Source organism: Glycine max, chromosome 16 (genome assembly GCF_000004515.6).
Source record: "Glycine max cultivar Williams 82 chromosome 16, Glycine_max_v4.0, whole genome shotgun sequence".
Taxonomy (NCBI): domain Eukaryota; kingdom Viridiplantae; phylum Streptophyta; class Magnoliopsida; order Fabales; family Fabaceae; genus Glycine; species Glycine max.
The window spans coordinates 17297992-17308640 of record NC_038252.2 but is presented as its reverse complement, the minus strand read 5'-3'; the positions used below and the strand labels follow the sequence as shown (position 1 = coordinate 17308640).

The 10649-nt window shown below is 43.8% G+C and overlaps 1 non-coding gene across 1 annotated transcript; it reads right to left on the bottom strand.

Moving 5' to 3' along the window:
• Positions 1 to 10313: 10313 nt before the first annotated feature.
• Positions 10314 to 10420, bottom strand: LOC112999886 (small nucleolar RNA R71). The gene has a single exon (XR_003265104.1). It is a non-coding gene; the product is annotated as a small nucleolar RNA R71 (small nucleolar RNA).
• Between the last annotated feature and the right edge of the window lie 229 nt (positions 10421 to 10649).

The following is a 10649-nucleotide window of genomic DNA, read 5'->3' as shown; positions in this document are numbered from 1 at the left end:
GGCGAGCTGGGTGGCAAGCTCCTCCCCTATTTTCCTATAAATAGGGGGAGGAATGAAGAAGGAACGGGTTCAGCCTTCTTGGCACTTCGTATTCTCTTGAAATTGTTGAGGAAAATTGTTTCTGTGAAGAAAATCCAAGCCGAGGCACTTCCATAACATTTCCGTGGGTAATTACGCAAAGATTTTCAACCGTTCTTCGACATTCATCGTTCGTTCTTCGTTTTCTTCAGTCTTCAACCGGTAAGTACCCCAAACCGAGCTTTTCAATTCATTTTATGTACCCGTGGTGGTCCCCATTTGTTTCATGTACTTTTATTCTCGTTTTCATTTACTTTCCGTACCCCCTTTCGACGTGCTTCAGTCATTTATTTAAGTCATTTCTCGCCTAATCAAAAAATAAAATAAATTTCCACCGATCATTTGATTTGTAATATCCACTAATTTTTGTTAAAATTAATTTCGACCGTTCGGTCGTGCCGTAACTACGTTGGAAATCAAAAAAGAGGTAAAATAATAATATAATAATCAAAAAATACCTTTTAGTAAAATAAAGCGAAAAAAATCAATCGGATGTTTTCTCTTTGGGATTTCTCATTCCTAATTGAATTGACTAATAACTAAAGTGAAACTAAGGCTAAAATCAATCCGCCAAGTCAAGCTCGTCCACAAAAAAAAATCACTAAAAAAGGATTTGAAAAGTTCAATATCTCAGTTTTTCTTACCAAGTAAATGGATCATTTTCAAGGTCCAACGCCTTAAAATGATCACTTTCCAAGTAAAAAGAATCGCTTAATTCACTCTTAAAAAAAAGAACTACGTAGGTCTGATTTCCTCTTCGATGGAGGGTACATAGGAGCAAGAGCCCTGCTTTTGTCGACCTCAAAAATAAAAAAGAAATAAAAGGTAAGATAACACAATTTCACAATTCTAAAAATAGGCTGTTGTCCTTTGAGACAAACGTGAGAGGTGCTAATACCTTCCTCAAACGTAAATACAACTCCCGAACTTAGAATTTTTGTTTTGACCGGTTTCCTTCGGTTTTTCCGACGTTTTCCACAAATAAACGTTGGTGGCGACTCCGCGCATCTTTCCTCCTTTGGAAAACGCACCCGTGAGCCTCGCCTCGCACGCCCGCAAAAGGGCATGTTGTGACAGTTGGCGACTCCACTGGGGATGTTTTTTTGTGCGTTAGGCCTGTTTTAAAGGAATTGTGAATTTGTGAAACTTTGTGTGTGCATTTATTGAACTATGTAAAATGTAATAACTGCTGTCTTTTCCATATTTTTACACTAAGCACCCATGGGTTTGAGTAAAAAAGGGGCCCTATACCCGGGTTCATGGGAATCTAAGGAGTGGAGGTGAATCTATCATCATGCTAGGTCTCCGACTTGCTTGATAATAGTGAAACCTCGTCTAGAGCTTTCTCTCTTTATAATATGTTGTCGCTGGTATTCCATACTGCCACAATATTATTATCTTGAGTGATGATACCTCTAGAAAACAACCATGTGAGTTATGAATCGTTGGGAGTAGTTACTAGAGAGCCCTAGATATTGTCCTATAGGTTTCCAAATAGGGGCATAGAGCAAACACGCTCCGTGCCATATATTCTCATGCATTTTTTTGCGAATAGCACGTAAATTATAGTTTTACTAGTGATATTTTGTGTCTCTAGAGTAGTAGGTCACTTTTTAATACGTATGTTAAGGCGCCGTAATGCCTAAAATGTAGTATTAAAAAGGTGGGTGGATCTTTTTGGTATCGTATATGTAAATTACCCCTTTGTTTTGTTTTCTTTCCGTTTCATGCATACGCATTGCATCATTCATATCGGAGTCTTGATCCACCCCTTTTTTAGGTAAATGATGGGGACAAATCAAAACGGAAAAAGATTTTATCAAGTCAAGATTAAGGGTCTAGATGTCACCAGCCTCAAGGAGTTGGGACGGTTGATGGGACCCCTCCAAAGGCAAGCCTTCCGCAAAGTATACGGAAAGATCTTGGATTTGACCGCAGTGGAGGTATTTATGGAAGTTGTTGTATCCCTCGCCCAATACTATGACCAGCCGTTGAGATGCTTCACGTTTGGGGACTTCCAAATGGTATCGACTGTTGAAGAGTTTGAGGAGATATTAGGATGCCTTCTTGGGGGAAGGAAACCGTATCTTTTCTCTGGGTTTCTTCCCTCCTTGAGTAAGATTGCAGCTGTGGTCGGAGATTCGGCAAAAGAGTTGGATCGCATGAAGCAAACTCGGAACGACGTAGTGGGCCTGCCGCGGAAATACTTGGAAGGCAAGGCAAGGGATATGGCAAGCCAAGAGAAATGGGTCCCGTTTGTGGATATACTAGCTTTTCTTATCTTTGGGGTTGTCCTCTTTCCGAACGTAGACGGTTTGGGGGACCTAGCCGCAATTGATGCTTTCCTTGCATATCACCATAGCAAGGAGAGTCCAGTGGTGGCTATCTTGGTTGACTTATTTGATACCTTTGACCGAAGGTCGAGAAGAACAGCGCACGGATTGTCTGTTGCTTACCCGCTCTCTGTGTGTGGTTGGTTTCGCGCCTATTCCAACAAGACGTAAGACACCCGTGTCCGCTTCAAAGTTATTGCTCGTGCGTCGAAAAAAGAAGAGTCGATTGGGACCAACACTTGGCTGGGATAGGAGGCAGCGCAATCAATTGGTTTCTTCGATGGAAGGAAGGAAAGGAGGGAGTTCTTTTCTCATGTGGGGACTACCCTAATGTTCCGTTGATAGGGACGAGGGTTTGTATTAACTATAATCCCGCACTTGCCATAAGACAGCTAGGGTACCCCATGAAGGGAGCGCCAACGGAAGAGAGCCTCTCGCCTTTCCTTGTGAGAGATTTCGGCGCACAAAGTCTCAAGGTTATACAAAGAGTCCACAAGGCGTGGAGAAGTCCGTTGAGGAAAGACAAAGAGCTTAGGGGAATCCGTAATGGCGTCATTGGTGGTTATCATGGATGGCTAAGAGTTCATACGCGAGGGTTAGATTGGCTCTCCAAGTTGAAAGTTATCAATGAAGAGAACTTCGAAGCTCTGGAGGAAGATTAAGAAGTCCAAGCTCTAAAATTAGAGATAGGGAAGGCAAGACTAGCCAAAGAAAAGTTCAAGTCAGCCGCTACAAACATCCGGAAAGAGTGCACCGAGTTACGAGAGGAAAACACGGCCACTGCAAGAGCCCTTGACCAAGAAACCAAAAGGGCCCGCAAGGAGGAACATGGCCGAGATAAATTCCGAGGAGCTTTGTGGGGTAGCAACAATGAGCTCAAGCTCCAGAGAGAGGAAAGAGACCGGTCACGGGTACATGGCATGATCTTAAAAGAAGAATTAGCTGCTTGCGCAAGATCCAAGAGAAGTTTGGCTCAACACTTGGAAGCCACGGAGCAAAGAATGCTAGCTATCATAGGGTAGTACAAGGAAGAGTTAAATCAGTCTGTGACCCATGAACAAAAGCTAGTAGAAGATTTCGCACAAGTGTACGCCGAAAAGGAAGCAAGAGGGAGGGTGATTGATGCATTGCATCAAGAAGCGACTATGTGGATGGATAGGTTCGCCTTGACCTTGAATGGAAGTCAAGACCTCCCGCGACTACTAGCCAAAGCAAAAGCCATCGCTGAAGTGTGTACAGCCCCCGAGGAAATTCACGGGCTAATCAATTACTGTCAACACATGATAGATTTGATGGCCCATATAATTAGAAACCGTTAGGTTCTATTGTAACACTTTTGTATAATCTTGGCTAGATAAAAGCTTTGTTTTTTTTATAAAACGAAAAGTTCTGAACTCATCACGTTATCTAAAAAACCTTGAGGTGGATCCAAGTGCTCCGATCATTCATTTGCATATTCATGTTTTGATGGCATACTCACCGTTGTTTGTTTCTTTAGGGAACTCACCATAACTAAGAAAGCGCAAAGGCACCCCTATAACACTCGATCCAGAAAAATGGATAATGAAGAGGGCGTGCAAGAACAGATGAAGGCCGACCTATCAGCCTTAAAAGATCAAATGGCTTCTATCATGGAGGCCATGCTAAAACTCCAGAAAACTATAGAGGATAATGCCACGGTGACCGCCTCCAATACGGCTAGGGAAGCGAAACCGGTGCTACAGCCCGTAATAAACTTGGGCCGAGATAGAAACACGACAGTGTTCGGTTGGAGGTATAGTCTGCAAGCTTACCCTTATGGCTTGCCTCCGGACTTCACTCCTCGTGCCGCTCCGAAAGATTTGAGCCAAGCCCCTACATTCAAGGGGCAACTCCCTCCTTATGCCGACTATCCCCTGCAAGAAGATGATGAAGGAGATGCCCATCTAGGCCCTCTGCTTCCCCTCAAAGATCTGGCCCCCCATGAATTACCCCAACCAAACATAGTCCGCTATGTCCCGTCTTCACCCGCACCCGTAAAAGAATCCGTTCCCTTCGCAGAAGATAAGGGAAAGATTGATTCACTTGAAGAGAGGCTAAGAGCGGTAGAGGGCCTCGGCAATTACCCGTTCTCGGATTTAGCGGACCTATGTCTGGTACCTGACATCGTCATCCCTCCCAAGTTCAAAGTACCAGATTTTGATAAGTACAAAGGGATGACATGTCCAAAAGGGCATCTTCGGAAGTATTGCCGAAAGATGGGGGCGTATTCTGTGGACGAAAAGCTGTTGGTGCATTTCTTTCAAGACAGCTTGGCTAGAGCAGCAGTGGCATGGTATACCAATCTGGAAGCTTCTCAGATCCAGTCATGGAAAGACTTGGCAACTGCCTTCATTAGGCAGTACCAATACAATACGGATATGGCTCCCGATCGGAACCAGCTTCAGAGTAAGACCAAGCGAGAACATGAGTCCATTAAAGAATATGCCCAAAGGTGGAGAGATCTCGCAGCCCAAGTCGTCCCGCCCATGACAGAGAGGGAGATGATCACAATTATGGTAGATACGTTGCCCACGTTCTACTATGAAAAGCTGATAGGATACATGCCAGCTAACTTTGCGGATCTCGTCTTCATCGGAGAAAGAATTGAATCCAGACTAAGAAAAGGCAAGTTCGAATATGCCTCCAACGTGGCCCCCAACAACAACAGAAAAGCCCCAGTGGTGGGCGCGAGGAAAAAGGAAGGAGATACCCACGCGGTCACCACCGCCCCAACATAGATGAAAGCACCCCAAAATATCCAAAGCTCATACCAGCCCAACCCCCCAAACTTTTCAATCCGAGCCGGGAGCTCCCTCCCAACTCAAGTGAAAGGACCACCCGCAGCAGAAAGAACACCGACCCAACACACAGCTCCAGCCACTCCTCGGCCAGTCAATAATACAGCTCTTGGCGCGAGCTATAATAATGCACGGCGCCCACCCCCGAAAGATGATTTCTCTCCTATTCCCATGGCATACTTTGAGTTGTGGCCTTCATTATTGGAGAATCATTTGGTGGTGGCCATACCCGGGAAGGTCCTCCAGCCACCATACCCCAAGTGGTACAACTCAGATGCCAAGTGTGCATACCATAGTGGAGCTCCCGGACACAACATTGACTCCTGCCTCCCGTTCAAGTATAAGGTGCAGCGCCTAATTAATGCCGGCTGGCTATCATTCCAAGAGGAGGGCCCCAATGTTAAAACCAACCCACTAGCCAGTCATGGAGGGGGTAGCATAAACGCCATCGAAGAAGATGGGCCATCACGAGCAAAGAGATTAGAAGAGGTGGCTACTTCCAGACGCTTCATCTACCAATCGTTGCAAGCGGCATGCATGGTCTCCCATGGCGGAGACGAAAGGGACGAATGTTTGTTTCACCTCGGGGAGTCACATGACATGGAAACCTGTCCCGCGGTGGAAGAATTGCTTCAGCGGCTCATGGACTGGGGGCAGCTTGAAGTGTGCAAAGGAGGTAGGGAAGAACCACAAATTTGCATTCAGTCGGAAGAAAAGAAGGTTCCCCCAACCCCCAAAGCCCTAGTAATATGTTTTACTAGGAAAGGGACCGACTCCACGCCCATATACCCCCGGACAGCGCCCAAGCCGATGCCGTTTGCATATCAAAGCAATAAGGTCGTTCCGTGGAAGTATACCCCTCCTGCATTTGGAGAAAGAGTTGCAACCGAAGTTGACTCCCTGTCAGCCAAGGTGACCAACATCACCGGCCTCAGTGGCGTAACCCGCAGTGGCCGGGTGTTCGCTCCCCCTCACTCGGTGGAATTGCCCTCCAAGGGGAAAGCGCCGATGGTCCAAGAGCCGACAGACGTAGCCACCCCCTCAAAAGAAGTGGATCCTCCGGTGGTAAAGGGTGGTTGAAAAGAAAGAAGGAAAAACGGTGACTTTGGAAGAGGCTTATGAGTTCCTTCGCCTCATCCAACAAAGCGAGTTTAAGGTAGTTGAGCAACTGAATAAAACTCCAGCAAGGATCTCTTTGCTTGAACTATATGGAGAAGCAAGTTCGAGGTTTCTTGGGCAGGTTGAATTATATCACGAGATTTATATCGCAACTCACCCCTACATGTGAGCCCATTTTCAAGCTATTACGTAAGAACCAGGCGGTCTTGTGGAATAGCGACTGCCAAGAGGCCTTCGAGAAGATCAAACAGAGTCTCGCAAACCCCTCGGTGCTCATGCCACCTATAACAGGAAGACCTCTTTTCCTGTACATGACTGTGTTGGAAGAGTCTATGGGGTGCGTGTTGGGTCAACACGATGATTCTGGGAAAAAGGAACAAGCCATTTACTATCTAAGCAAGAAGTTTACCGCATGTGAGATGAATTACTCAATGCTGGAAAGGACGTGTTGTGCTCTGGTATGGGCATCACATCGGCTTAGGCAGCACATGCTCAGCCATACCACGTGGCTTATTTCCAAAATGGATCCCGTGAAATACATCTTTGAGAAACCGCCCCTCACGGGACGAATCGCTAGGTGGCAGGTACTACTATCTGAATTCGATATCGTGTACGTCACCCAAAAGGCGGTAAAGGGAAGCGCCTTGGCAGATTATTTGGCCCAGCAACCCCTCCAGGATTATTGGCCGATGCACCCGGAGTTCCCAGATGAAGATATCATGGACCTATTCGAAGAGAAGTGGACACACGAGGACATAGACAAATGGATTGTTTGCTTTGATGGGGCATCTAATGCTTTGGGTCATGGAGTAGGGGCAGTCCTTGTATCCCCGGATGATCAGTGTATTCCTTTCACAGCCAGGCTAGGTTTCGATTGTACCAACAATATGGCCGAATATGAAGCATGCGCTCTTGGGATTCAAGCGGCCATTGATTTTGATGTAAAGCTGCTCAAAGTGTACGGAGACTCGGCTTTGGTGATACGCCAGTTGAAAGGAGAATGCGAAACTAGGGATCCGAAGTTGATACCCTATCAAACTCACATCTTGAAGTTAGCCGAGTTCTTTGACGACATTTCTTTCCACCACATACCTCGGGAAGAGAATCAAATGGCCGATGCATTAGCCACCCTGGCATCCATGTTTCAACTTGCCCCACACGGGGATCTGCCATACATCGAATTCATATCTCAGGGCAGGCCAGCGTATTGTTGTGCTATAGAGGAAGAGTGGGATAGGAAACCGTGGTACTTCGATATCAAGCAATATGTAGAGAACAAGGAGATTGGCTACTGGTTTCTTTGTAAGTGGTACCATCCTGTACAAACGAAACCACGACATGACTGATGTGCCATCATTTTCTTCTATTTTCTAAACCCTTTTTGCACCATTTTAATCATTGATTGATCTTAATTGTCAATTAATTAGGTAGTTTTATTATTTGGGCTCATTTAGCTAATTTGATGTTTTTAATCTAATTTCAGGAATTAATGAAACATTGGGCTTAATCCGGATTTTGGTTGTGGACTTGAAGAGGGCAAATAAAGCAGAGCTTACCTTAGTTAATATCTAATTAGGAAATTTCGCAATTTTATTTTATGTTGTTCAGTGTTTATTTCGTTTTGGGCCAGAGTATTGTAATAGGGCCCAGTGACTTTGAGTGACTCTTTTTAAATAGCTGCCTTGGGATTCGTGCGAGGCATTCTATTCTGTTATGCTATTCATTATTCAGAGCTTTGTTTTAGGGTTTTCGTTTTTCTGTTTTGATGCTTCTGAGTTCGTAATGTAATTTTACGTTTTCTGCTTCTAATTACAATTTCGTTCTTGCTTCTTCTTCTACTCTCATTTACGTTTCTGTTCCATTTTACATTTCTGTTCATTTACGTTTCCGTTCATTTACGTTTCTGCTTCATGTTTCAATTGCGTTTTCTGTTTGAATCCATGGAAGGCTAGATTTTCTGGTGTTGTTTCCTTTTGAGGACGAAGCCCAACTCTCTTTGAGGTTTCGCTTGTAATGTGGTTTCCTGGCAGTTCTCCCTTCACCAGTATCCCAAATTCGTGAATATTAATCAGTGCACGCTTCGTGTTCGATTAATTGCCTCTGAGCCTAACTTGCGTTCATGCTTAATGGACGAAGGGCTAACTGGTGTATGTGGTGCCTAATCACGTATTGAAAACCCTAAGTTGATTTTCGCTTAGTAAATTGAAATAGGGTTGGATTAAGTGGTTGACTATTAGGGACGAATTCTCCATAACCTAGGATAAGAGAATGGCTTCTGAATCAGAGGAAACAACCCATTTTTAATATTAGTAGTTTTGTATTCCAGTTTACTTGTTCTGCTCTTTAATCACAAAACAAACAAACCCCCCCCTCCCGATCGTTACTGCTACTGCAAGTATATTATGAACATTTGGTTTGTCACTGCTCGTAGGCAAACGACCTAGGATCACTTCCTAGTTACTGCATTTTCATGTTTATTTGATTCGGGTACGGCCTCGATCAAATTTGGCGCCGTTGCCGGGGAGCAGTGTCCAAAGGTTCATAATAGCTAGCTAGTGTTGTGTGTTTAATCCTTTCGTGTTTTATGTTTAATTGTTAGTATTGTGTTAGTATGTGTGTTAGTGTTGTTTAGTGTCCTGGTATTTTGTTTAAAGTGTGTTCTGTTTTAGTTTCCCCATTAAGCATTTCCCCTGTTTCGGTCTTGGGTGTTTTGCTGTGAAGATTGTGCTTGAAAACAGAGTAGTAGTAGAAATCAGCTTGCAGAAAAACAGAGTAGTAGTAGAAATCAGCTTGCGGAAAAACAGAGTAGTAGTAGAAATCAATTAGAGACGGATTTTAGCGACCACCCATGCTGAATTATTTGAGATTTTTTGTTTTAGTAGCTAGGGTTGTTATTTTTGGCTGAATTTTTTTGTGGTAACTTCTTTTAATCCATATTTTGTGAGAAAAATAGCTAGAGCCTTTAGTTTGGTCAGATTTGAAAGTTCCAAAAAACTAGCAAATTTTGTGTTTGTCAAAACTTCAAACGGCCATAACTTTTGCTCCGGTTATCAGAATCGCAATTATTATATATGCATTTGGGGTAGAAAAAAATTTCCTACGCCAAAAAAAGCGATTCTGTCAAAAGTTTTTTATTTTTCAAGTTTTATTCACTTATTTTTCTTAACCTACCATTTTTAGCTTTCATAGTTAGACTTTGAATTTTTGTCTGAAATTTTTTGTGCTATCTTCTCATCATTTTATAGGGTTGCTCACAAAATTTCAAGTCATTTGGATATCATTTGAGGGTAGCTGTAGTTCAAACCTGCACCTTTATTTACATGACAAGGTAACTAGTTGTGTGCATGCTGAATGTAGTGTATGACTAGAGGCAATCTATCTGACTTACAACCCTTTGATCCTGAGATAGATAGGACATTTCATAGATTAGTTAGGCATCATTTTATACCTTTTGATCATTCTGAGCATTCCATTACTGGTGAATCTGTGCATTCTGTTATTGGTGATTTTGAACATCCTGATCTTGAGCATTATAATTTTGAGCATTCTGATTCTGAGCATTCTGATTTTGCACATTCTGAGAACATGGCACAACCTCCACCCCGTGAGAGGACTCTAAGGGAAATGGCTGCACCTGATTTCACCTACGAAAGCTTGTGCATCCAATACCCTGATGAGGATGTCCCATATGTTCTTAAAACTGGACTGATTCATTTGCTTCCAAAGTTTCATGGCCTTGCAGGTGAAGACCCGCACAAACATTTGAAAGAATTTCACATTGTCTGCTCCACCATGAAACCCCCAGATGTCCAAGAGGATCACATATTTTCTGAAGGCTTTTCCTCATTCATTAGAGGGAGTGGCAAAGGACTGGCTGTATTACCTTGCTCCAAGGTCCATCACGAGTTGGGATGACCTTAAGAGAGTATTCTTAGAAAAAATTTTCCCTGCTTCCAGGACCACAGCCATCAGGAAGGATATCTCAGGTATTAGACAACTCAATGGAGAGAGCCTGAATGAGTACTGGGAGAGATTTAAGAAACTATGTGCTAGTTGCCCCCACCATCAGATTTCAGAACAACTTCTTCTCCAATATTTTTATGAAGGACTCAGTAATATGGAGAGAAGTATGATAGATGCTGCCAGTGGTGGAGCCCTTGGAGACATGACTCCTGCTGAAGCCAGAAATTTAATTGAGAAGATGGCTTCCAACTCTCAGCAGTTTAGCGCCAGAAATGATGCCATAGTCATTAGAGGAGTGCATGAGGTAGCTACAAACTCAGCTGCATCATCTGAGACT